The 23,493-nt window shown below is 37.3% G+C and overlaps 1 protein-coding gene across 1 annotated transcript in view; it reads left to right on the top strand.

Moving 5' to 3' along the window:
• The first annotated feature begins 10,305 nt into the window (after positions 1 to 10,305).
• SYT1 (synaptotagmin 1) overlaps positions 10,306 to 23,493 on the top strand; it is a 523,537-nt gene continuing 510,349 nt past the window's right edge. Inside the window, exons 1-2 of the mRNA XM_047788370.1 lie at positions 10,306 to 10,480; positions 10,575 to 10,685. The gene's annotated coding sequence lies outside the window, so the exon portion shown is untranslated. The remainder of the gene's footprint in view (positions 10,481 to 10,574; positions 10,686 to 23,493) is intronic.

Raw genomic sequence — 23,493 nt, 5'->3', positions numbered from 1 at the left:
TCTTTCCATTGATGGTTAGCTATTTCTGTGTTTAATTTGAGAGTTCTTTCCCTGCCCCAGGCTGCTGCTGATGTTTACTGTGATTTATTTCAGAGGTTTTACTGTTTTTTTCTTCTCACATTTAGATCTGTGATCTATTTACAGTTATCTAACTGGATAAATAAGCCAATAGGTTCAACATCATTTGTTGAAAGTAAATCCTTTCCCCACTGAGTTACAGACATGCCTCTGACACAAGTCCTGTGACTATGCACATGTGACAGTGTTTGTGGTCTCTGCTTTCAGATCCGTTGGACTCTTTGTCTATTCTTGTACCAGCAACACACAATTTTGAGTTTGAAGCGTTATAGTACGTTTCATATCAAGTATTGTAAGACTTTCAACTCTCTTAAACTTGAGAATTTCATAGAAACTATAAAACTTTTATGCCTCCTTATACATTTTTAATAAGCTTGTCAATTTACATTAAAACTGGTAGTAAATTGGATCCATAAATTAATATGGGAGATTTTTACATCTTCTTATTTATCCCACCAATATAGGGATGTAGTATTTTTTCATTAATCATATGATTTAATTCCTTTCTTAACTAAGTTTATAAAATTTAGCGTAGAGATAATAATCATATTTTGTTAGATGTATTTCTAGGTACTTAGTATCCCTGGATGTTTTTGAAATGATATAATATTTAATATAGCTTCTAATTATTTGTTTCTAATAGACATATTGTCTATTGACCGTTTATCTAGAAAACTTGGTAAATTAATTTATTCTAAGAATGTTTTTATAGATTTGTTTACTTATCACTCTCACATATTTCTGTGTCAGTAGTTAGATGAGAAGCGTGTTTTACTGAATCTTCTTCTGTGTATGATACCAAAATAGTGTTAGTTCAGAGGCACCCTGTGATGTATGGAAGACAGAATTGAAGCTGTAGCTATTGCTCTTCGAAGGTCCTCATGCTCAGTCATGGTATCATATAGAACCTAGCAAACGACATGTCACAGAAAGATCCTGGAAGTTTCTAGCTTGTTTTTGCCTCTCTCTATTTCATGTCCATTTCTTCTCAATAATGCTCACAGACCCATAACCTGATTTTCAGCTGCAGACTTACAGATATAATAAGTAGATAGGCAATAACTTTCCATAAATGTCATGTATTAAATCCCTATTAAGTCCTAATCTTATAATTATAAAGGATAAATAACTTAAAATTCTAACAACTTTGCAAAAAGCAAGCAAACAAATGTGTTCAGTCATTCAGAAGATATTTTTAGTGGAGAAATGATATGAAATGGGTTTATTATAATGGGCTGCCTGGAAAATATCAGAATTGAGATGAGTCAGTTTATAAAAAAATTCTTGTTTAAGACAATTAGTTAAAGAAAAAAAACTATAATTTAACTATAAACAATTTTATTTTTTAAAGTTAAATTTCTTGCAATTTCTGGGGATATTAACAGTGTAGATTGCTTAATCATTTTTATTTTAGCAATATTTAGTATGTGCTCTGAAAATGGATAAATGCTATAAAAAATTTAAAGTACTATGTAAAACTTATAATCTTACACATTAAGTTTGAGATTAACTACATTCATTCTATTTGAGTTTAAATAAAAATTATAGTTCATTTTTTAAATGTTTTGAAAACCCTGCAGTGTAAGTGAAAGTGTTAACACATGGAATGTTCATCTGAGAAACCTATACTTAAGCAGGGAAAGAGGCATTTTGAAAAGAATAAAACAATGTAAGCAAGAATCATTGAGCAGACTATATAAAGCTCTTAATTCTTGCATTTTTAATGTTTATATTAGTCATGCCAAAACATTCAGACTCATTTTGATAAAAGACCTAATAAGGCTGCATCTTGCAGACACATTATTTAACCAAAGTCAAATCATAGAAATCTCAATTGTGTACATTTTAATTTTACTGCAGTCTCTCTTTTATGAACAAATATCTAACTTACAGCCTTAGGAAGAGGTAGTACAGCAAAGTTAATGTCCCCAAATTTAGATCAATTCATGCTTGGTTAAATTATTTATTGAGAAAAATCAATAATAAGGAGAGGGGAAAAATCAAAAGGAAAACAATGCAGAAATAATAGATGAAAGAATTAAGAGTTATTATAAGCTCATACTTACAATAGTCCCATTTATAATCACATCAAAAAGAATAAAATATCTTGTCATAAATCTAAGGAGGTAAAGAAACTGCCCTTGGAAAATTATAAAACACTGACAAAAGAAAATGATGTCACAAACAGATGGAAAGATATACCATGTTCATGGATTTGACAATTAATTTTGTTAAAATGACACTACTACCAAAGGCAACCTACCAATGTGATGTGAATCCTATCAAAATACCAATGGCAGTTTTCATGGAACCAGAACAAATAATTCTAAAATTTGTGTGGAAATACAAAAGACTCTGAATAGCCAAAGCAATCTTGAGAAAACAAGGCTGAAGTATCACATTCCTTGATTTAAAACTATACTACAAATCCATAGTCATCAAAACATTATGGTACTGACACAAAAAACAGACACATAGATCAATGGACTAGAATGGAGAGCCTAGAAAGGAACCCTTGATTGTATGATCTTTTAGTCTTTAACAATAGAGGCAAGAGTATACAGTGCAAAAAAAGACAGCCTCCTCAATAGCTAGGTAAACTGTACAGCTACATGCAAAAGAACCAAACTGAACTACTTTCTCACACCATATACAAAATAAATTCAAAATGGATTAAAGACCTGGGTGTAAGATCTGAAATCATAAAACTAGTATAGGAAATCATGGGCAGTATGCTGTTTGATATTAGTCTTAGCAGTAATTTTTTGGATCTTTCTCCTCAGGTAAAGGAAACAACAAACACAAAAATAAATAAATTGGACGATATCAAACTAAGAAGATTTTCACAGTGAAGGAGACTATCAATAAAATAAAAAGGCCACTTACTAAAGAGATCTGCAAACTATATATCTAATAAGGAGTTAATATTTCAAAATAGGCAACTCATAAAATTCAATATCAGAAAAAAACCTGATTAAAAAATGGTTAAGGAAAAGAAATTGATAGGGGACCCGAGTAGACTTTTCTCCCAAATAAAACATGAAGATGGCCCCCAGGCACATGAAAATGTGCCCAACATCACTAATTATCAAGGAAATGCAAATAAACATAATATCACCTCACTCCTGTCAGAATGGCTACTAGCAAAAAGACAACAAATAACAAGTGTTGGCAAGCATGTGGAGCAAAGGGAACTATTGATGGGAATACAAATTTGTACAGCTACTATAGAAAACAAAATTGGAGTTTTCTCAAAAAATTAAGAATAGGATTACCTTATAATCTAGCAATTCCACCCCTGGCTTTTTATGTGAAGAAAACAAAAACACTAATTCAAAAAGATATGTGTACCTCTGTGTTCATTATGGCTTTAATTACAATAGCAACCTAAGTTCATCCATCGATAAATTAGAAGATGTAGTGTATATGTAATGGAATATTACCCATCCACAAAAAGCAGTGAAAGTTTGCCCCTTTTTTATTTTATTTTATTTTTTTTTTGGCTGTGCCTGTGGCATGTGGAATTTCCCAGGCCGGAGGTCGAAACTGTGCCACAGCACGTACCTGAGCCATTGCAGTGACAATGCCAGATCCTTAACCCACTGTACCACAAGGAAACTTGGAAACCTTGCCATTTTTGACAATATGTTTAGGCCTAAAGGGTATTATACTAAGTGAGATAAATCAGAAAAAGACAAATACTGTATGATTTCATTTATACAGTATCTAAAAACAAAGCAAATGAATAAATGTAACAAACCAGAGACAGACTTATAGCTATAGAGAATAAGTAGGCTGTTGCCAGAGGGGAAGGGAATCCTGAGGATGAGAGAAGTAGGTAAGGTAGACGAAGAGGTACAGATGTCTAGTTACAAAAGAAATGAGTCCCCTCTATGAAATATACAATGTGGGCCATATTGTCAGTGAAAATTTGCAATAACTGTAAAAATTCCTAGTAAATATATTCTTCCATGTCTAATTTTGGACTCTATTTTAAAATAGGTTCCCTCAATTATAAAAATATATAAAACCTGGGTCCATTTCTTCCTCTAGGTATATACTTAAGTTAAACTTAGGCACATGCAAAACAAAGGCATGGCTGAAAGTGGCCATCACAGTCCTGTGTGTGTAAGCGTAAAACGATGCAAATATCTACAGACAGAAGAATGGGTAAAAGCCATGATATATTCATATAATTGTGAGTTGAAGAAATTTATGTTACTGCACAATTCCATTTATAAAGACTTCAGAGATAGGAAAACTGAAAATGACCATTTTTAGAGTTACATATATATGGTAAAACTATAAAGACTAGTAAGATAATGGTAAACAAATTACGGGATAGTGGTTGCCTTGGTGGTGCAGGTAAGGAGTCTCAGACAAGGAAGAGCAAATGGGTGATGGCAAAGATAATTTTCAATACTCAGCGACCTTATTCATTAAGGAATGTGTCTAGCAAAATATCCCTGTTCTGGTTTCACGCATTCCCTTGGTTATGATGAGATAATTATATTGATAAATGTTATTTAAGCTATTCCTATATGTCTTTCAATTTAATATGTATGTCTGGAGTCTACTAGGGTAAGATTGGAGTCCTTGAAATAGTCACCGTTTTGGTTTTTTGTTTGTTTTTTGTTTTGTTTTGAATGCATCTTAAATTTCTCTTAATGCTCTCTTGTCTTGGGCATTGAGATGTACTACGTGATGTTGGAGAATTACTTAATTCTGTTTCAGTTTCTCAAAAATATTTTAAGTATTTATATCCTATTGACTTCCCTATACCCAAATATATTCCTCTATTCTTGCTTAATATAGAAAACATGGGAATACACATAATGGACAATGTGGTCCAGGAGATGCCATTATCATTGCTTCCGCAATAGGCTTCAACTGCCTTGGTATAGAACAATGCTCACAGACCAAGAGACCAATCACTCAGGCCCCTGTCACCTCTGTAAAAGGTCTTCAACATCCAAAAAGGAAGCATGTCCAGACCCATGAAAGTCTTTTCTTTCTGGGGCTAGAGGTAGAGAACCTGGTTCTTGCTTACTTTTCTTTTTTGCTCAGTATTCATTCAGTAAATGAACTTTTTCTTGAAGAGCCTACCAGTTTCTGATGCTTCATTTAGTATTAGGCAAATTAGAAACAATGGACCAGGATGCACATATGTTATAGAAGCAAAGCCAGGTTGTCTATGCTGCAAAAACTCTTCCAGGAATGGACTAGACCTATCTCTGTTTTTCCTGCCCTCTCTTGGAACACTAAAGACCATTCCAAATCAAATTTTGAAGTCTTGAGTATCTGCCCTGCTTTTCTACTAAACAGTGTTATTAAGACATCTTAGATTGTTGAAACATAGACTAGTAGTCCCTCTCCACACCCTCACTCTACCTTAACTATTTCTATGGATTTTGGTAAGTAAATTAGCCCTCTGGATACTATTTTTTTCTTTTACATACTTTGAAGGCAGTAGTTGATTTACGGTTCTCTAATGTGTTCAGTTAAATAGAATTCTTCTCATTTTAAAAGGAATTAATATAGAAGTTAATGTTGCTCTTGGTTTATTAGGAAATTTGTTTTTGCCATAGTATATTCCTTGTGTGACAGAGTATTTGAAAGTATATTGTTTTTCTTTCAAAAACCTTTGGCTAACATTAGCTCAGACAACTTTTATTTTGCCCTTGAGATAGATTCACTTAAATAGCATTTTCCTTGCTAACCTTAATAGCCTGACACAGTATATTACTTTTTGAGTCACTGTCTTCTTTTTCATTTTCAATATTTTCTTAGCCATAACTTTAAGAAAAGCCTTTTGTAAAGCCGCATTGAATACTGCTAGCTCTTTATTTTCTTTTCTTTAGAAATTGTAAAGTATTGCGGTTCAATTATGGGCCTTGTACGCTCTGCCCCAGAGACCAAGACTTTACTTCACTCCCATCTGTATTCATTTTCTTTTTTCCTTCTTTCAATTCTAAATTCTCTTTATTTAAAACTGTGGGTGTCCAGCTTAAAAATCCATGTGGTTAATTTCTTTTTATCTCATTATGGCATTTTTTTCCTTACCAGCTGGCTATAAAATCACTAGCAATACTGTCAGGCCAAAGGATCTTGAGGGAAAGGAAGCCAAAATGGATAACTCCACCGCCTTTAAGTAGTTTTAAAACATGTGTATGGTTCCACTGGCTTCCCCAAAACAGGTGTTCATGTTTTTAGCACTAGAATTAGATTTTTCTTAGTTTTAAAGAGTAATGTAAACTAAATATTAATAATAAAACGATGCTTCAAAGCACATTCTGTAAAAATTATTCCTCTCCTAGAAGCTTTCAGTCTAAGACCAACACATGTAGGATAGAAGACGATAGATGCTTTACGTATTAAACAAGTTCGTATAACATGTGTTAATTCTTATCTAACTTCAACACCCCAAGAGTGTACACCACAGTGTTGGCTTAAATGGATTGGATGATGGGAAGAAGTTCTATCTCCTAAAAATCTAAAAAAATAAGAATGATATTGATAAAATAATAATAATGGCTAATGTCATTAAGTCTTTGCTGTGTGCTTGGAACTAGCATTTTATTTACATTGCATTGTTCACACTCTTAGACACATGAAAAAAACTAAAGATAGATGTTGTAACGTTTTATCCTTATGTACATAATATAGGTAAGAAAACTGAGGTTTGGAGGAGTTTAGCACATTTTTCAAGATCACATTGACAATTGGTGTTGAATCTAGAATTGTATGCAGAATTTTAATCCAGAAAACACACATTTAATCCATCCTCGGTCCTGTAAAGGGGTTGGGGGCGGGTGGTGGTGGGAAGGCAGTATCTTGGAAGGTGGTGGCAGAAAATGTGAAAATGCATAGGTATAAAATGAAAAGAATAATAAGATGAATCTATATAAATAAAATCTACATAGGCAAACTCTAGAAAAATTGGTTATTCTTTTCATTTTTTTTCCACAATCCTTAGTAGTGACACTTAGGAATAGATTTTATCAGACAACTAGTGTGGTTATTACAGATATAAAGTTTAATGATATATGAGAGTGTTGAGTAGATGCAACACTTCAGTACCCTTGATCAAGCAGGATGTACAAGCCTTTCCGCCAACACGGAGAATTTTCTTGGTAACGCTCTAATCTTTTCTCTCTGTGGTCTGTGAAAACCTTGACTAAGTTTGCACTTAATGAATTTCTCGTTTCTAAAGTCTCTAATTCCCACCCTTGCCATAAGACACACTTTTCTCCTCAGTGCCCCAATCCAATTTAATTTCTATTCTGATCCTGTAGCCTAAAATAGATAGCAAAGGGAACATTAAAGTAGTAAATAGATGAGTCCATTGAAAAAGGAATAAAGAAAATGACGATGAGCTCTCAGAGCAAAAATATGAAGAAAAAAAATGAACGAAAGTGTTTTTTAAGCAAAGAATGAGGAACTAAAACATTGAACAAAATAGATAAAAACAATTCTGAAAATAGCAATTGATTTTTTTAAATACCATATAACCAGGGGATGAGTTCAGTCTCAGTAGCGTAAGATCCAGGGGTTCTAGATTTTGAGAGTACCTGAGAAATAAGATGAAGACAAAAGCCAATTGACCTAATCATCCTTTTAATGGAGCCAAGGAGGCTCTAAAGGCAAAGATGTGATGTACATTTTGTACCGTAATAGCGTAATAGCGTGATACGTCAATCCAGGGGGCAGTGTTTAGCTCATTCTTGGAGCTTGGGGAGAACAGAAGAACAGGAGAGAGAATTAAAATCTTCGTTCTGCAAAAACTACAGTGTACCTATATCCAGGATGTAAGTAGTGACTTCTTAATATTTATTATCAGAAGTGCTATTCTAAAGTTAATTATGATATATATATATAAAACCCATTTCCCCCCCAGATACTATGCATTTTGTTTTTTTTTTTTCCCAGTTGTAGCATGGGAACTTTATTTATTTTTTGAAGTATAGGTGATTTCCAAGTTTCTTAAATTTTTGCTGTACAGCAAAGTGACCCAGTCACACACAATTCCCTGCACTGCCCATCCATTCCAAATGTAACAGTTTGCATCCATTTCGTGTGTTAGAGGGCAGTCTCCCACAAGGAACTTGGGAATACAAACATCTAACACCACTCAGAGGGTTTGGCATTGTGACCACTGAGAAAGTTGATTATTGGGTAGGATGTGAGGTAGCCAGGAGGAGAAACTGGCTAATATGTTGACGATACAATCAGAGTCTGGAACAGAGATAACAAAGATGGAATCATATTCTATTCATTAATTTCTTCTAATATAAGTTTACATGTTTCTGCATGTAGCCATTGGATGCAGCTTTTAAAAAAACATGCAGCTTTTAATTATTGGAATTTAGAGTGTGTGCTAGGAGTATTTTCAGAATAAAAATCTCTTAGGTTGATAATGATCTCATATGAGGGCATTTATTGGAAAACAATATTAGACAATTGATTCTGCTTTTTCTCTTCCTCCTCCTCATCTTTCTTCTTCATCAAATTCTTAAGCTGCTTTTAAACATCTGTTACCTTTCTCCTACTATGAAATTATTCTAGAACAAGATTGGAGGAATATTTTTAAATGGGAGATACAAATTTACATGTAGTTAGAATTTTAGAGAATACACATCTATTTGTCATTAAATGGATTAGTTTATGTCAAGCTGTCTTTTTTCTCCTATACTTAGGATAAGGATCTTAAACATTACATAAATTACAGAGATTTAATTAAAACTTGAAGAAATGTGTTACTGTTAATTGAATTCTTGATACAGTTACCTCTGCAAACCAATGTTAATGAAACTCCAGTTCAAAGTGGATGGGTTTAGGGAATTGAGATAGCTATTTATTTCTTTAACTGAGATGCCATGAGAATCTTCTCGTAAAATAACGATCCCAATTAGGAGAGTTCTCATTTGTAGCTATTGACCAAGTTTACACAAACTGCTAGGAAGCAAAACATATCAGAGGTTCAAAGGCCATTAAGCAAGGTCAGTGAGTGAAAAAGGAAAATACTTTGCATGTTGAAAGCCTTTCACCTGTAGAGCAGAGAAAGGGCTGGCTCCCCTCGCAGCCAGGTTCCGCTCCGCCCCTTGCCCAGCTCGCAGCCCTGCCCCCGCCCGCCGAACCTCCCAGTTTGGTACCGCTGGGTATTACTAAGCTATAAATTGCCCTAGAGCTTAGAGACAATCAGGTCAGCACTGCTCTCCCAGGGGAAAAGCTGCTTACTTCCGAGCAGAATCGTTCAGGGGAAAGAGGAAGGAGGAGGGAACCCACGCTTTCGTCGTCACTGCCCTGGCGAGAGGTGGAGAGGTGGGGGAGGGCGCGGGCAGAAACTGCATCCCCCAACAATGTCACACGCGATCTAAGTCTACAAACTTACTGGTCGCCGCAGTGAAAACTCCCAGTGCACTCTCCCTTGCCTTGCCTGCTCCTGGGTGGAGTCGCGCTCCCCGGCCCCACCTATGGTAAGCAGCTTCTCCTGCATCTCTGATCCACCGCACCCTTCAAGAAAAGTCTCCAGGCATCTAGCGAGGTTCAGATGATTCTACCATCGCTTCCAGCCCTAACCAAGACAATAAGATTATCAGCCTCCCACAGCCCAGAGGGCCCCTTTCCTGGGGCTCGGCTGGAGGACACCCGCCCTGCTCTGCTGTCACAACTCCACCGGGTCAAACGGCCAAAGACAAACTTCTGCCTCTCCTTCCCCGCTGCTACATTTTCAAAACCCCACTGCCTGCAAACCCACAAACATCCGAACTCCTAGGGTGGTGTTGCGTTCTGGGCATGCTCAGTATCAGGGCAGGTTTTGATTGAAAGTAAAAAAAAAAAAAAAAAAGAAAGAAAAAGAAAGGGAAAAATAGCTTTGTATTATGCTGTCTCTGTGGCTCTCCTCCGGTGCTTATGGCTTGCTGAACAGGTTGCGAGGCATTCCGGTGACTACCCAGAGGTTAATCGGATGCCCTTGATTGCGTCTCCTTGGATGCTGTCCCCCTCTTAGATCGCCCCCTCCCCCACCCCTCCTCAGGTCCCCGTCCGCTGTGGGGATGGAGAGACACTAACAGAACTGGGATGGGCAATGTTGGCTGAGCGGATCCACCTATTATTAGTGCGCTGGGATTGGCTCCTCGGCACAGCGTACCCTGAGGTGGAACCAATCAGGTGGCGAGGGCTGGGAGATGATGGGCGGCCGCCTCCTCGCTGGAGGGATTCCTGGAGAAGCTGCAGTGTGGGGATGCTCTAGACCGAGTACTGCCCCCAGTGTCTTTCCACCTCCTTCTGCAGGGGCAGCAGCAGCAGCAGCAGCACTTGGCAGCGGCAACTTGCGGCTGCACCCCGGGCGAGCCCCCTAGGGTGGTGCCCAACTGAGAGGGGGGCTCAGTGCCCCGAAGAGGTGTGTGTAGGGTGGGGGCGGCCAGCTGGGACCAGCTGGTGGCCCTGGTAAACCTCCCACACACCCACACCCACACACCCCTTTTGTGTTGCAGGCTGCCCCTCCAAGAGCAGAGGCAGCAAGAGGACGAGTGTACCTCGCACCGGTCCACACAGGGAAAGCAGTAGGCACGGAGCCCGGCACCGCCTCCTGGTCCTCCCTCCAGGTAAGTCAGCGGGACTGGCCGCACAGCCCCATCAGCGGTGCCTGTTTGCTTCAATCCGCCCGCAAGATTTCGCTGTGGGTACACTTGGGTTTTAGTGGTGGGAGACTGAGACCTGGAGAGGGAGCTCCGGCCGGCCTATTGTGAGCTACATAATGAGTCCACATGTGCACCTCCTGGAGAAGCGCTTTGCACAGCGCCCGTGATTTCGAGCCCGGAGTTGATGCTGGGCATCCCCCATCTTCTTTCCTTTCCTCCTTCCCTCGCCTCCGTCCCCCACACCCAATCTCACTCTCTCACCTCCCCCCAACCCTTTCTCAGTCGCTCATCCTCGCCCTCCTCCCATCCAAAGCAGGCACAGTGCTTCTCCTCCCCAGGAGAAGATTGCCTTTTCTCAGAGGAAAGAGGGAGGTGGTGAAGAAAGAAGAAAGATTTCTTTCTGCCCAGGGGGAAAAGAACAAGACAGAATACAACCTCTGCGAAAATTAGAGCACAGAAAGCAATTAGACAGAATAAAGGAAGTAGACAAGCCTTGCAGTGCAGCCCGGGCTGTCAGAGAGGGAAGCGTCAAGTTTGACTTGATCTCCGCTTTGCAAGAGGCTATGTCTGTCACTTGATTCGTTCAAAGGGAACAGAAATAAACCCCCGATCCACCCCACTTTCAGCTGCTTAATTCCTGTTGCCTTTAACTGCCAACCACCCGACTTTTCCTGTTTCCATCTGTCCTTTGGGGCTCACTGTTTGCTGTGGTCCGTCAATGGTAATATCTCAACTTTTGAGGGGTTTCTCGAGTAGAGAAAAAAAATTAAAAACAAATTATTACTTTCTGAGGTTCTCTGGTAGGGCCTTTATGTTGAAGTAAAAGGACAACAACAGAAAAATAAACTGTAAAGTTCCAAAACATTTGTGACACCAGGAGGTAAGGAGACTTGGGTTTCTACTTTGAGAAAGCTAATCTGGTTAGCTTTGTGTCCATGTTGATTTTGACTTTCTTGAATATTAACCCTTTGAAATAAAAGCAAACATTTAACTTCTGTGTTAAAGCTGCATTTGTGTATAAATTGTGACTTTTGTTCCACATTTCACCTTTTGCATTTTATTGCTTGCCTATCAAATTCATGCCTTGCCTTATTTTCTTTTAATAAGGATGTTTAATAGATGTAAATATGATGCTTACACAATTTAGGTACTCCGTTTCGAAGGCACATGGAAGCCCAGCTGTCCAAGAATACTCTTGTACTGGAACAAAGTTGAGAAAGTAATGGTAGGAAGATAGTCTTAGGTTTAAAAAAACCTTAAAGGGGGAAATATTTTTGCTCTCATGTCTTAGTATTATACAGAAAGATATCAAAACAACTATGTACCCTGGCTGCCTGCATGATAGGTCAACTGAAAGGTATTTGTTGGACAGAGCCTTGAGGGTAGCCTCGGAAATTTCTAATTCCATAAGCGATGATAGAAGCTTTCCTTTGCTGTTGTTCGTCAGAGACAGCTAAGTGATGACTGTCAGATGGGAGGAGGTAGAGAGAAGTGCTTGGTTTAATGTAATTGGAAAGCATTCCAGGTGAATCCTCCATGGGTGTAGAGAAGCCAGCAGATACTAATGTCCAGATAAATCTTTTCCTTTGTTTTATCAGGGGAGATGCCAAGTCATATTTTTTTCACCTGTCCACTCGGAATGAGAAAAGGGATTCTTTCTCAACTCTGCCTGATCTTCCACACTAGTCTGTGCACCCCAGAAAGTATTTTTTCAACAGATATCTTTAGTGGACAAGTTTATACAGTGACCTAGAGAAGAGCTGGTTTCATTTCTCGGCAGCATGATATGTTTTATTTTCTAAACAGTTTTCCGTTTGAAACACTTAATCTTTCCTATTTAAGTAGAATTACCTAGAGTCACAAAAACAGGATTTTCTTTCTAGGGCCTTAACATTTAAATACTTTTTCCCCCCTTTTTAACCTGGTATATCTGTTGAAAGCTAACTCTAATTTTTAGAGGTGCCACCTTTTGGTTACAAGGACAAAAGGAGGGTCACTTATTTGCCTCATGTGTGTACAACTAAATTTACAAGTTTACGCATGAAAAGATAGTCAAAGAGAAACCAACTGACTTCCAAGCGAACAAAATAAGATTTTATTTGCTTGTTTTTCCACTGTCGTAGGAAACAAAACTTTGGGCTTAGTTCGTGACATTTATGGAAATGAGTCTTAAAGTTTAATTTTAGAAGTGGTGCATAAGCCATATGCATATGAGTATTTGGTTTTTCACTTCCAAAAAAATTAAGTCTTTATATACTGAAAGTGAGAACTAATTCCAATATAGAGGGATTGAGTGCAGATTTTAAATGGTGAATAACAGGAAATTATTACCCTGTCATCCCATGAAATGTTCTAGTGTAACCGTTTCATACAACCTTCATCTTTTCTCCTTTTAAAAGAATATCTTAGTAGATCTTATTAGTCTTTCAGAGCAAACATGGCAGTTAGACTTTAATGTATTTTTATCAGAACTAAATGTTGCTCCTCTACAAGGGAAATCCTAATTCCATGAAATACCACTTGAGAATTGTGGCAGAGTAGTTTTGAACTTCATTTTATAATGGAGGATATTAGTTATGCTGTCTGGTCAAATTGTCAGATAGTTCTAATCAAGAAATATGAAAATGGATAGCATCATACTTATAACATCTGTCTATTAGACTTGGTGCTAACTGAAAATAAAACTACAATATAGTAGCTTCTCTGTTATTGTATTTGCAGAATGAACTGGATGATTAATTAATAAAATGCAGAATGTGTTAGAAATCTGAAGGCTAATTTGAACTTCCTTTTGGCCTAATGACACCATGAACATAATATCAATTTATCTCTCTTGAGTTCAGTATACTAAATCTATTTATAGTGAATTCCCAAAACAGGTTTTTACAGCCATCTAATCTTAAAAAACTCACACTTTACTCAGACGATTACGTGAGCATGAAATACTTATATATCTTATGATTTCCAGTGTGTGTAACAGCTAGAAAGAGATACCATTAATTCCAAATTGGAACATAATATTTCTTTTCCTAATGGTAGTGATTAAATGACTTGGAGAACAAAAGCAAAAAACAAAACAAACAAACAAAAAACCCAGTTGGATTACATAACGGAGCAGATTTGGTCTAATAGTACAGAAGACCAAAACCAAAGTTAGACTTTCATAGCATAAGGTAGGTGTCGGTTTTACAAGCATGTTTTGCTAAAAAGTAATGCTTTCTAAAATTAAATACCTGAAACACTTGTGATTTAAAAAAATTTTAATGATTTGCTTGTCATAAATATGTCTCAGCAGAAGTTTAATCTATGAGATGCTTTCTAACTGAATTTGTTTGCCGTTGAAATTGATCAAAGCTTTTAAAATAAAAATGAAGTATGTGTCAGTCTAAATAAATAAATCATTTCAACGAGCATTTGAAGATATATACATACGTACATATGTATGTACGTATGTATATATGTTTTAAATTTTGTAACATTTTCTAAAAGGATTTCAGGCTGATGGACAGTAGCATAAAATCAGCTGAAACTTAGGGGTACTCCTGTAAAAAGTGCTTTTCAAAGAAAGATGACAATGTCTGAGGGATGCTTTTATTATTTCTTTGGTTGAAAAGATTAGGAATACCTAGAGGCAGAACTAAGGGGATGCTGGATCTTTCCCTTTATACGGCCTTTCTGTGGCTTGGGAAGAAGTGATTTTTATATGAATCACGGGTTTAAAAAAAAAAAAAAAAACCTCTCAGTACAAGATGCACTTTTATAGACAGATATAGTCAACTGAAATAATATTTTCATATGATTTGGCCATAACCGGGCGTTAAAGTGCCTACCTTGCTAAGGTTTTTATCAGGTGCTTCACTGTTTGCCTAACGGTAAACTCGGTCTTAATCTTTGAGGTAATTGACATGATTACCCGTGCTTTTCTGGTGGGGAGTTTAGATCAGTATCCTTAATAATTCCCTTATGAATAATCAGTATTTTTTCATAATATTTTTATAAACTCGATTCAAACCTCCCCACTAAATGTGGCCATTTTTTGAAAAGCAGGAATTTCATTTTTCCAATCTGAAGAAAACAGTGTTTTTCCTTCGGCTTCTCTGTCATTTGAGGGGAGCTCTTGAAGAACCAGTTTTATACCAACTATTAAGATAAACTGTGTAGCCGGGCATGTGAACATCTTTCTATTCCTATGTGTCAGTATAAGACAATAAATGTATTTTAAGTAATATTGCAAGTATAGTCATGCTCTCTGTTGGAAGTGAGAAAGCATGCAGCCCTTTCTTGCATATATGAATAAAACTTTAGCCGTTGCTATATAATTTTTTTAAAAAAAACTTCCATTTTAAAGGGTGCAAGGAGAAATATTGCTATGTTGCAGAAAGAATAAGCACCAGGGATGTGATTTGCTTAGTTTTACATAGAATTACAGAGGTCTTATTGTAAAAAGCCTCTACTTTTAAATCATCTGCTTTCCAAATTTAAAAACAACATTTAAGGGAGTTCTAAAACAAATTGAAACCTACATTAGAATAAAAATAGTACGTTTGTGATTGTGTTAGAAGTAAATTTTCTCCCATGTCTTATGAAAAATGCAAAGCGGATGAAAAATATTTCTATACTTTCTATATTTACACCACAACTTCTAATTGTGTAGCACTAGCTCTGATTGTCTTTGGGTTTGTTTTGACTCTTCAAACATACTCAATGCTTGGAAGAGGTGTGGCACGCTGGTTTCCATAACTTACCAGTACTGTAAAGAGAGGAAGTCAAAGATCACCTTTTTTGGTTACTGCTATTGCGGAAATGAAAAGACACAAGTCATTCCTGTTTTGGTCGTACGGGAAATATGTTGAACATTTTGCTTATGCACCTAGGGAGTCATATTAAAGAGGAGCTCTGGAAGGTTGTAAAGCCTTTTTTATTGTAAGTGCCGTCTATGTTTTAGCTGTTTGTATAAAATGGGAGCTGCCAAATTTCCCTGTAGAATCAGAATGGTCTTTTCTCAGCAAGCATAAGAATTTGGTGAAATAATTAATTCAGTTTATTGAATAATTTGGTTAAAATAGAATTTCCTAGCCGTCCTGTCAGATGACATTTCATTGTACGTGCTAGATCTCAGCCCTGCTGCAGTAGCCCTCAAACTGGGCCTAGGACATTGAAGTAAGTGCCTCAGTCAAGAATGAGTTTTGGTTGAACTATCCAGTTAATCAAATCCAGGTATGGCATTCAAACTTGATCTTGTCTCATCTCATTAAACCGGTTTCTCTGTGGAGCAGTATAGCTTTGCTTCTAATTCTGAAATGCTTAGAGTTCATGTAATGCAGTATTACTTTTGCCAAAGGGTATTACATAAGTAAAAAGAGATGAGTGTTGTTTTCTGCAATAGATAAATGTTTTCTTTTTCTTTCTAAATCATTCACCTAATTAATCGAGGACAAAATGCATATAGGCACTTAAACACAAATAGAATCGGAGAGTTATTTGAAGATGAAAATTTCCGATATTGTGGTTGCTTAAATTAGACGTACTGTTTCTTATCTCTTCCCACAAACACCCCCAGACTACAACCACCTTTTCTGTCACAGGTGAATAAAGAGGAAAGCAGGCAGACCCACTTCATACCTCTGGGGACAGTTCCCTGGGTGTGGTCTCCAGGGGACAGCCTCCTGTTTTTACCAGAGGCCCGTCTCCTTTCTGGGCCAGCCTCCTTGCTTGTCAGTCCAGGCCTCAAGGACGCAGATAATTGGATTTAGTAATTGCTACTTTGAGATTTAGTGGCATATTTTGATCAACGTGAAGGCAAAAGCACATGGAAATACACAGACAAAACGTGTTCAGCTATACCAAACTTAGTTTAATGACATTAAGATGTGATGTGATGTGCAATCTTACAGGATAATTGATAAAATAGCTTTTCTTTCATGGAATTTCTTTTGATTACTCACAAGTGATGCAAGCAAAATATGTTCTTAAACCATCAATCAGTATAACCTTTTTTTACTGTTAACACCAGTGGATAAAGCTGAAATAATTATTAAAAAGAATGTCAAATCCCTAGATTGGCTTTAATACTTCCAAAATCCACCTGGCCTGTTGTGGAGATCCTTAAATATTCACATACCTCATCCTGATCATCGCAGATACTTGAGAAATGGTGTGTTTTTCTATAGAATCTCTGGATAATATTTGTGAAACACCACTTAGGGTTGCTTTTAAGATGCGTTATTACTGATCTTTTTCCAGATGTAATTTTCAGGAAAGTAAAAGTGTAAACAATACAGCATCCCAACATCAGGGTATGCTCACTAAAATGTCTATTTAGTATCGTTTGCTCTTTTCTTGAGAAAGAGTCAATTAAGTATATATTTTTTTCCTCTTGATGTGCCGCCCCCCAGTAATTTATGTATTCTAAACAGTGACGAGGTCCTTGTTCTCCGCCTGTGAAATATGGAAGCTGCTTATTTTTGAGGCAGAAAAATGTCATTAACAAATAGTAGTTAGACAAATGACTTAATGGCCTTTGAAGCAGGACAAAGGATAGAACACAGGTTACTAAGACCCAGCTGAGCTCCTCTAGCAAGCAGGTTTTGAGTAGCAGGATTTTTAGGAAGATACGATGACACAATTTCTCAGGCGAAAGACAAGGTTGCAAAGCATTGAATCTGTTTCTGACTGGGAGCGTCTGCCAGAGCCTGGTTTACAAGGCTGGCTTTCTGCTTAATCCCTCGCATTTTTATCAGATTTGAGGAGTGAATAAAGTGAACCATTGGGCATTAGACCATATTTCTAGAGCCCCAGAATCTCTTCTATAAATAGGAAAACATCGCTATCCTATTTTAACCAATGTCCAGTATCCAAGGCCACAAGTTTTATATTTAGACATACCTAAACTAGACCATTACATGTGTGAGTTTTATCTGCCTATGTACAAGAAATTCTTACGCTGAAACTTTTAGTTAACAATGTGACATTACAGGTAAGATACCTACATTTAGTGTTTTTTTAAATTATAGTATTAAATTTAAAATGCCAAACAATTACCTTGATAGTTGAGCTTAATCATTCAAGAAAGTGACATCTCAACAAAAGACATGCATATTCCTAAATTGTTCAAAACTGCCCTACTTTTAAATTGCGATGGAGAAAAGTACTTAACAGACAAGTTTCCGGGTCCCCACCACCCCCCGGGGACTCATAGGTACTTTCCAGACCATCCTTAGATAGCACAAAATGAATATTAATAATAGGACAGAGCTGACTCCTTCACGACAAAGCAGAGGAGACAAGTTCTGTTACGCCTTTGGGAATCTGTTTGACTGTTTATATATTGAACACATAGAAACGGTTTGATTTCTTTGACTTCTGGACTTTAAGACCCATATGCTTCGAAGCGTGTTACTGCTCACAGCCAGAGTGGAAGAGATTTGTTCAGCTCTCCAGCTAAGTGCATCACATATTAATTCTCCTGCATTCGCTTTTTTCCCTGACATTTTCTTCCTTTCTTTTCTTCCTGCCTTCCCTCTTCTTTTCTTCTTCGTCTTCGTATCCTAGCCTGTCCTCATGAATTATGTTCCTGTAGAATCCCTGGGAGCTTGGTGTGCTAGACGCCACACCGATCTCTCCCTGCTAAATTTACTGTTTGTCAGCAATCAAGAAAGTTCATACTTAATTTGTATACATTTTAGGTGAATTTTATAAAACATGTACAGATAAATAAGGGAGCAGCCTCTTAATTTACTTAGATAATTGGCACACTTAAATGGAGTGTGCCATGATTTGAATGTTTCTAAGACCTTACATGTAAAGACTAGCCTGCTGGTAATTTTTAAAATAAAAGTAACTGAAGAGAGGGAGAGAGAGAGAACAATGATGCTTAAAAGGCCAAACAAATGGCATGTACTTTAGGCACTATTTTTTTTTCTCTTTTGCTTTTCTAGTGATAATATTTATGCCATTGGTTTCATGACAGTTGTGTCTCACTATATTTTAAACAATTGTATCGCCTTATTTGATTTTGATAGAGTCTGCACTTCACAGATACAATACAGGAGACTCAGAAGTTAAGTTTCCTGCCTGCAACAACACACTTAAGAAGTCTTTTGTAATTTTCACCTCCTGAGTCATACTGCCTTAGCACGTAATAAAGAAAACAATGAGTATGTTTTTATAATTCCCTCACTATATAAGAGCTAGTTTGCTCTTTCTTACCAAAAATAAAAACAAAAGTCTAACATCTCACTGAATATTGGAGATAGTCTTTTTCTTCACATCGAAAAGAGATGGAAAATTTAATATGCTGCCTTTAATTTTGTGACTCTAACTTTGAAATAAATCGTACTTGTATTTTGAAATTATTCAAGGAACATCTCTCTATAAGAGAAGTTACCTAGCTTGAGTCACTAGGCTTACTTGGCCATCAGTCATTACTATATCACGGTGCTGTTAGATATTTTCATTTGTTTCTTTATTTGTAAACTATATAATCATAAGCTACCTCCTAGCATAAACAAAGGAGTCAGAGGACTGAGTGCTGTAGCTTTAGTGAAAGCTTCCCAATCTCGTGTCTCACTATTTTTCTCATTGGTACTTAACACACACAAAGCTTCTCACTGTTTCCTGAACCCAGCAGTGATGAAAGTTGTTGAATCTCTGATGCTTTTTCTCTGATATTTCAAGGTAGAAAGGGCTAAGCAGGGAGCATATCAAGCCCTGATTATAATACAGCCCTAATGTGGAGTTCCTCAGTGAGCAGTTCTTTATGTTAAGAATCAAACACATTTGGGAATGATTGCCAATAGCCATACTCATTGCAATGTGGATTATCATAATTGACTTCCTAACTGATCTGATTTAGGGAAACAAGTTTCAGGTGGGAAAGGCTTATAGAAAGAATGCAAGATTAATTGGAACATAAGATAGGTATTTATGGGATTTGGGGACAAACACAGGTTAATCATAATCTTATGAATTACTATGTCAGGCACTTTTTTAATGTACTTTCCATGCTTCATTCCCTTTAATACTCCCAAGAATATTATGAGATTGGTACTAATTTATAATTTTTAAATGAGAAAAATGTGAAGAAGTTACTTGCCAATGTCACACAACTGTTATGTAGTAGGAGCTGGATTCAAACCCAAAGTAGTCTATTCCTAGAGGCAGTACTCAACTATGAGAAATGATAGAATCATTAAACTCGTCATGGGTAGAAGATACAGAACAGGTGGCAGCAAAGAGGTAGAAGTAATTGAAAGATGTTGAAGAGTCATCAGCAAACTTTACTTCATAGTTTGATCAATAAGACCATCACGGGAGTTCCTCTTGTGGCTCAGTGGAAACGAACCCGACTAGTATCTATGAGGATGCAGATTCAATCCTTGGCCTTGTTCAGTGGGTTAAGGATCCAGCATTGTCACGAGCTGTGGTGTAGGTCACAGATACATCTTGGATCTGGCATGGCTGTGACACAGGGCATAGGCCAGCAGCTGCATCTCCGATTTGACCTCTAGCCTGGGAACTTCCGTACGCTGCACCCGCAGCCCTTAAAAAAAAAAAAAGGACCATCCCAGCATGTGCTAAACCCATGAAATTTGGAGTTTTGTATGCCTTGATACAAAAACCTAATCTGCCATGGTGAGCCTCACTAAGATATTTCACTATTGAAAGTATCATTCCACCAGGAAAATAAATATAGTCATGTTTGCAAATTGTCTTGTACTCTTTTGGTAAATGGTAGATCTGACCACCCTTTCCCCCCTTTTTATTACTCAGGAACTCTCAATTTTAAAAATGCCACCTAACTCAAAATGGCGTAGGAGAAAAGGAATTTAAATCTCATGCTACCATACACATCCAAGAATATTCTGGCTTTCATCCTAGCTGGCAAGGGGAAATCAAACCATATGACCAGGACCAGGTCTACTGCCCCCAACCCCTGCCCCACTCGACCTCCTGTCTTGCTTCAGCTTTCCTCTGCCATTGCTTTATTTAGAATCAGGCTCGCTCTTTGCAGTGATAAGAACATTCCCAGTAACTAGGCTCATGCAAGAAATCTCCATGAAAAGAGAGCGTATTTTTTTCAAAAATCTTTAGGATGATTATGACCGGGTCACATGCTTTGAATACATCACTATGGTGAAAGGCTATGAAATATATTTTTCTAGCCCAAGCCTTAGGTCATCCCTGGATTTGAGAGTTGTACAAAGCATCACTCAACTACATAGAAAGAAGGAAATGATTAGATTTAAGGCAGGCACAACAACAAACGTCTAGCTCATAAGGTGTGGGCACTGACCAGGCAGAGAGGATGCCTGCTGGCATGAATGCTGGAGGAGGCTCCTGGAGGTCCCTTATTTATCCTGGCACTAATCCCTTAGAGGATGGGTCAGGGTAAGATTCAGGGAATTCTGGGGAAAGGTCCACAGTAGTTGAAAATGTACAGATGCGTGACACTCAGAAGCCTTGAAGCAATGGCCATTTAAAGGCGTGGAAGTAGTAATTTAACAACCCGTATGATTATGCCAGTGTGAAAAAGCCGAATATCAGAGACTGATGGCTGAGTTGAGTGTCATTTAACTCTATTTGGGACCTTGTCTTATTGTCTTGTCTGTTTTTTTAATACAGTGGGAAGATACTGAGAAGACTTGAGGATTCATAGATTCAGAGCTCAGTAGGGCTGAGAAGAGCCCATTAAAGATATGTACAGGATCCCCGATGCATATGCAATACTTCGAAGTTTCATTAGTTTTGGGTAGCATTGGTTCTTTTCAGGAGTTTATAGAGTTTTATTTTATAATTACCCCACCTACCTATATATTGGTATAGGTGCCACAGAACCTGTTTGCATGAAAGCATTATACATTTTTCCTTGCTATACCCTAAACTGAAAGGGAACTATTTAAGAATAATGCCCTTCTTCCTTAAGTGCCATGATGTGCCTGTTAACATGTCAAGCATTCTTTTGGGTGCTGGGAATACAGAAGCCAGTGTAGTAGACAAGTTCCTTATTTTTCAGGGAGCTGGCATCTTAGGGAAGGAGAAAGACAGTTGAAAACAACACCAGCATATAACTAAGGTAGTTTTCATGTGTTGAGAAATGCTCCGACATAATAAAACAAGCTCATAGATCAAACAAAGTAAAATTAGGGATTCTGGTCAACAAAAAATATGTAAGTAGGAAACAAAAGAAGGAACCGGCTAAGTAAACATCAGGAGACTGAGCAAGGTAGAGAGAGGAAACCCCAGGTACAGGAGCTCAGCAGTGGGAGTGAGTTTGCTCTATTCACAGAATAGATAAAAGGCAAATGTAGCTGCAGTTGTAAAGATACTGGTTTCATGAGTATAAGCCTGCTTTAATATTTTAACTAAAAGCAATCTGCAAGCATCATTAAAGATACTTTCAAAACAAGATGATCGCACATCACCTCAACATTCTTTAACTATATGTGGTCTCTCATTTCTGTGTAATGCATTTCCAGTCTGTGTTCACATGCTGACTTTCTTTTTCTTTTTTTCTTTTTAGGGCCGCATCCTTGGCATATGGAAGCTCCCACGCTAGGGGTCGAATCAGAGCTGCATCTGCTGGCCTATACCACAGCCACAGCAATGAAGGATCCAGATCCAAGCTCCATCTGTGACCTACAACCACAACTCACAGCAGTGCCAGGATCGAACCCGGATCCTCATGGGTACTAGTTGGATTTGTCTCACTGTGCCATTTCAGTTATGGAATACATGCCTATATCCACCCTGACTTTCGATGTGCATTCTCAGGGGTCTTACAGGCATATATTTTTATCCTCCATTTTCATCTTTGGAAGGGTAATTTTTTATGACATAGATTCCTCAGATGCTTTCTGTATATCTTTTGTTAAATCTTAATAACCTTTCTCCTTTTGCCCACATTTCTAAGGGAACTGAATACCCAGCCTACCCTCAGTTTTATTGTTTCTCTAAATTTAAATGAACACCTTGGCTTTTTATCACAATAATGTTATTTTTCCGTGTAATTTCCTTTTGAGTATATATTTGATTATATCCTACAAAACTCAAGTTTAGATTTTGAAACAAAAGTAAACGCTGAAAACATAATGAAACAAATCATTTCATGTTGATTATCATTTATCAACATGGGTCTCAGCATTAACCGGAAATTATTTTTCCTCTATCTTGTTTCATATCCTGGTTTTAAGAACTCAGTAGCCCAAGTACATCTAGGTCACTCTCTGACAGTAAACTGGGTGCTTGCAGAAGCATATCAACTTCTGTGAGACCGCAGTACCACTCAATATGCGACAGCAGTAATGAAGTAATAAGTACAGCAGCAGTCTTAAATGACCCTCTTTTCCCCCCTAAGACTCCTATAGATGTTATATGCTGATAACAGCATATTTTGTAAAGGGACGATTCTTTGCTGAATTCACACAAAACCAGCTATATGTGAATAGAGTAAGAATGTTATAATAGACTTTCTTACTGATAAATGATATACCCTATGTTTTTCTTATCTGTGGAAACTAAGCTCTTTTTTTATTTTTTATATTTTTTTTTTTTTGTTTTTTAGGGCCACACCTGTAGCATATGGAAGTTCCCAGGCTAAGCCACGATGGGAACTCCCAACAAAGCTCTTTTGTATCCTAAATATCTCACATTTTACTACATCTATACAAATATACTCGCGAATAGAATATATTTAGATTTTTTAATGTATCTGATCACTCCATTAGATGCAAGTTTTTTAAGGATTTTTCAGTTATTTTTTAAATAATCTTTT

Source organism: Phacochoerus africanus, chromosome 7 (assembly GCF_016906955.1).
Source record: "Phacochoerus africanus isolate WHEZ1 chromosome 7, ROS_Pafr_v1, whole genome shotgun sequence".
NCBI lineage: Eukaryota > Metazoa > Chordata > Mammalia > Artiodactyla > Suidae > Phacochoerus > Phacochoerus africanus.
The sequence above is the reverse complement of the archived record's forward strand: the minus strand, read 5'-3'. Positions and strand labels throughout refer to the sequence as shown.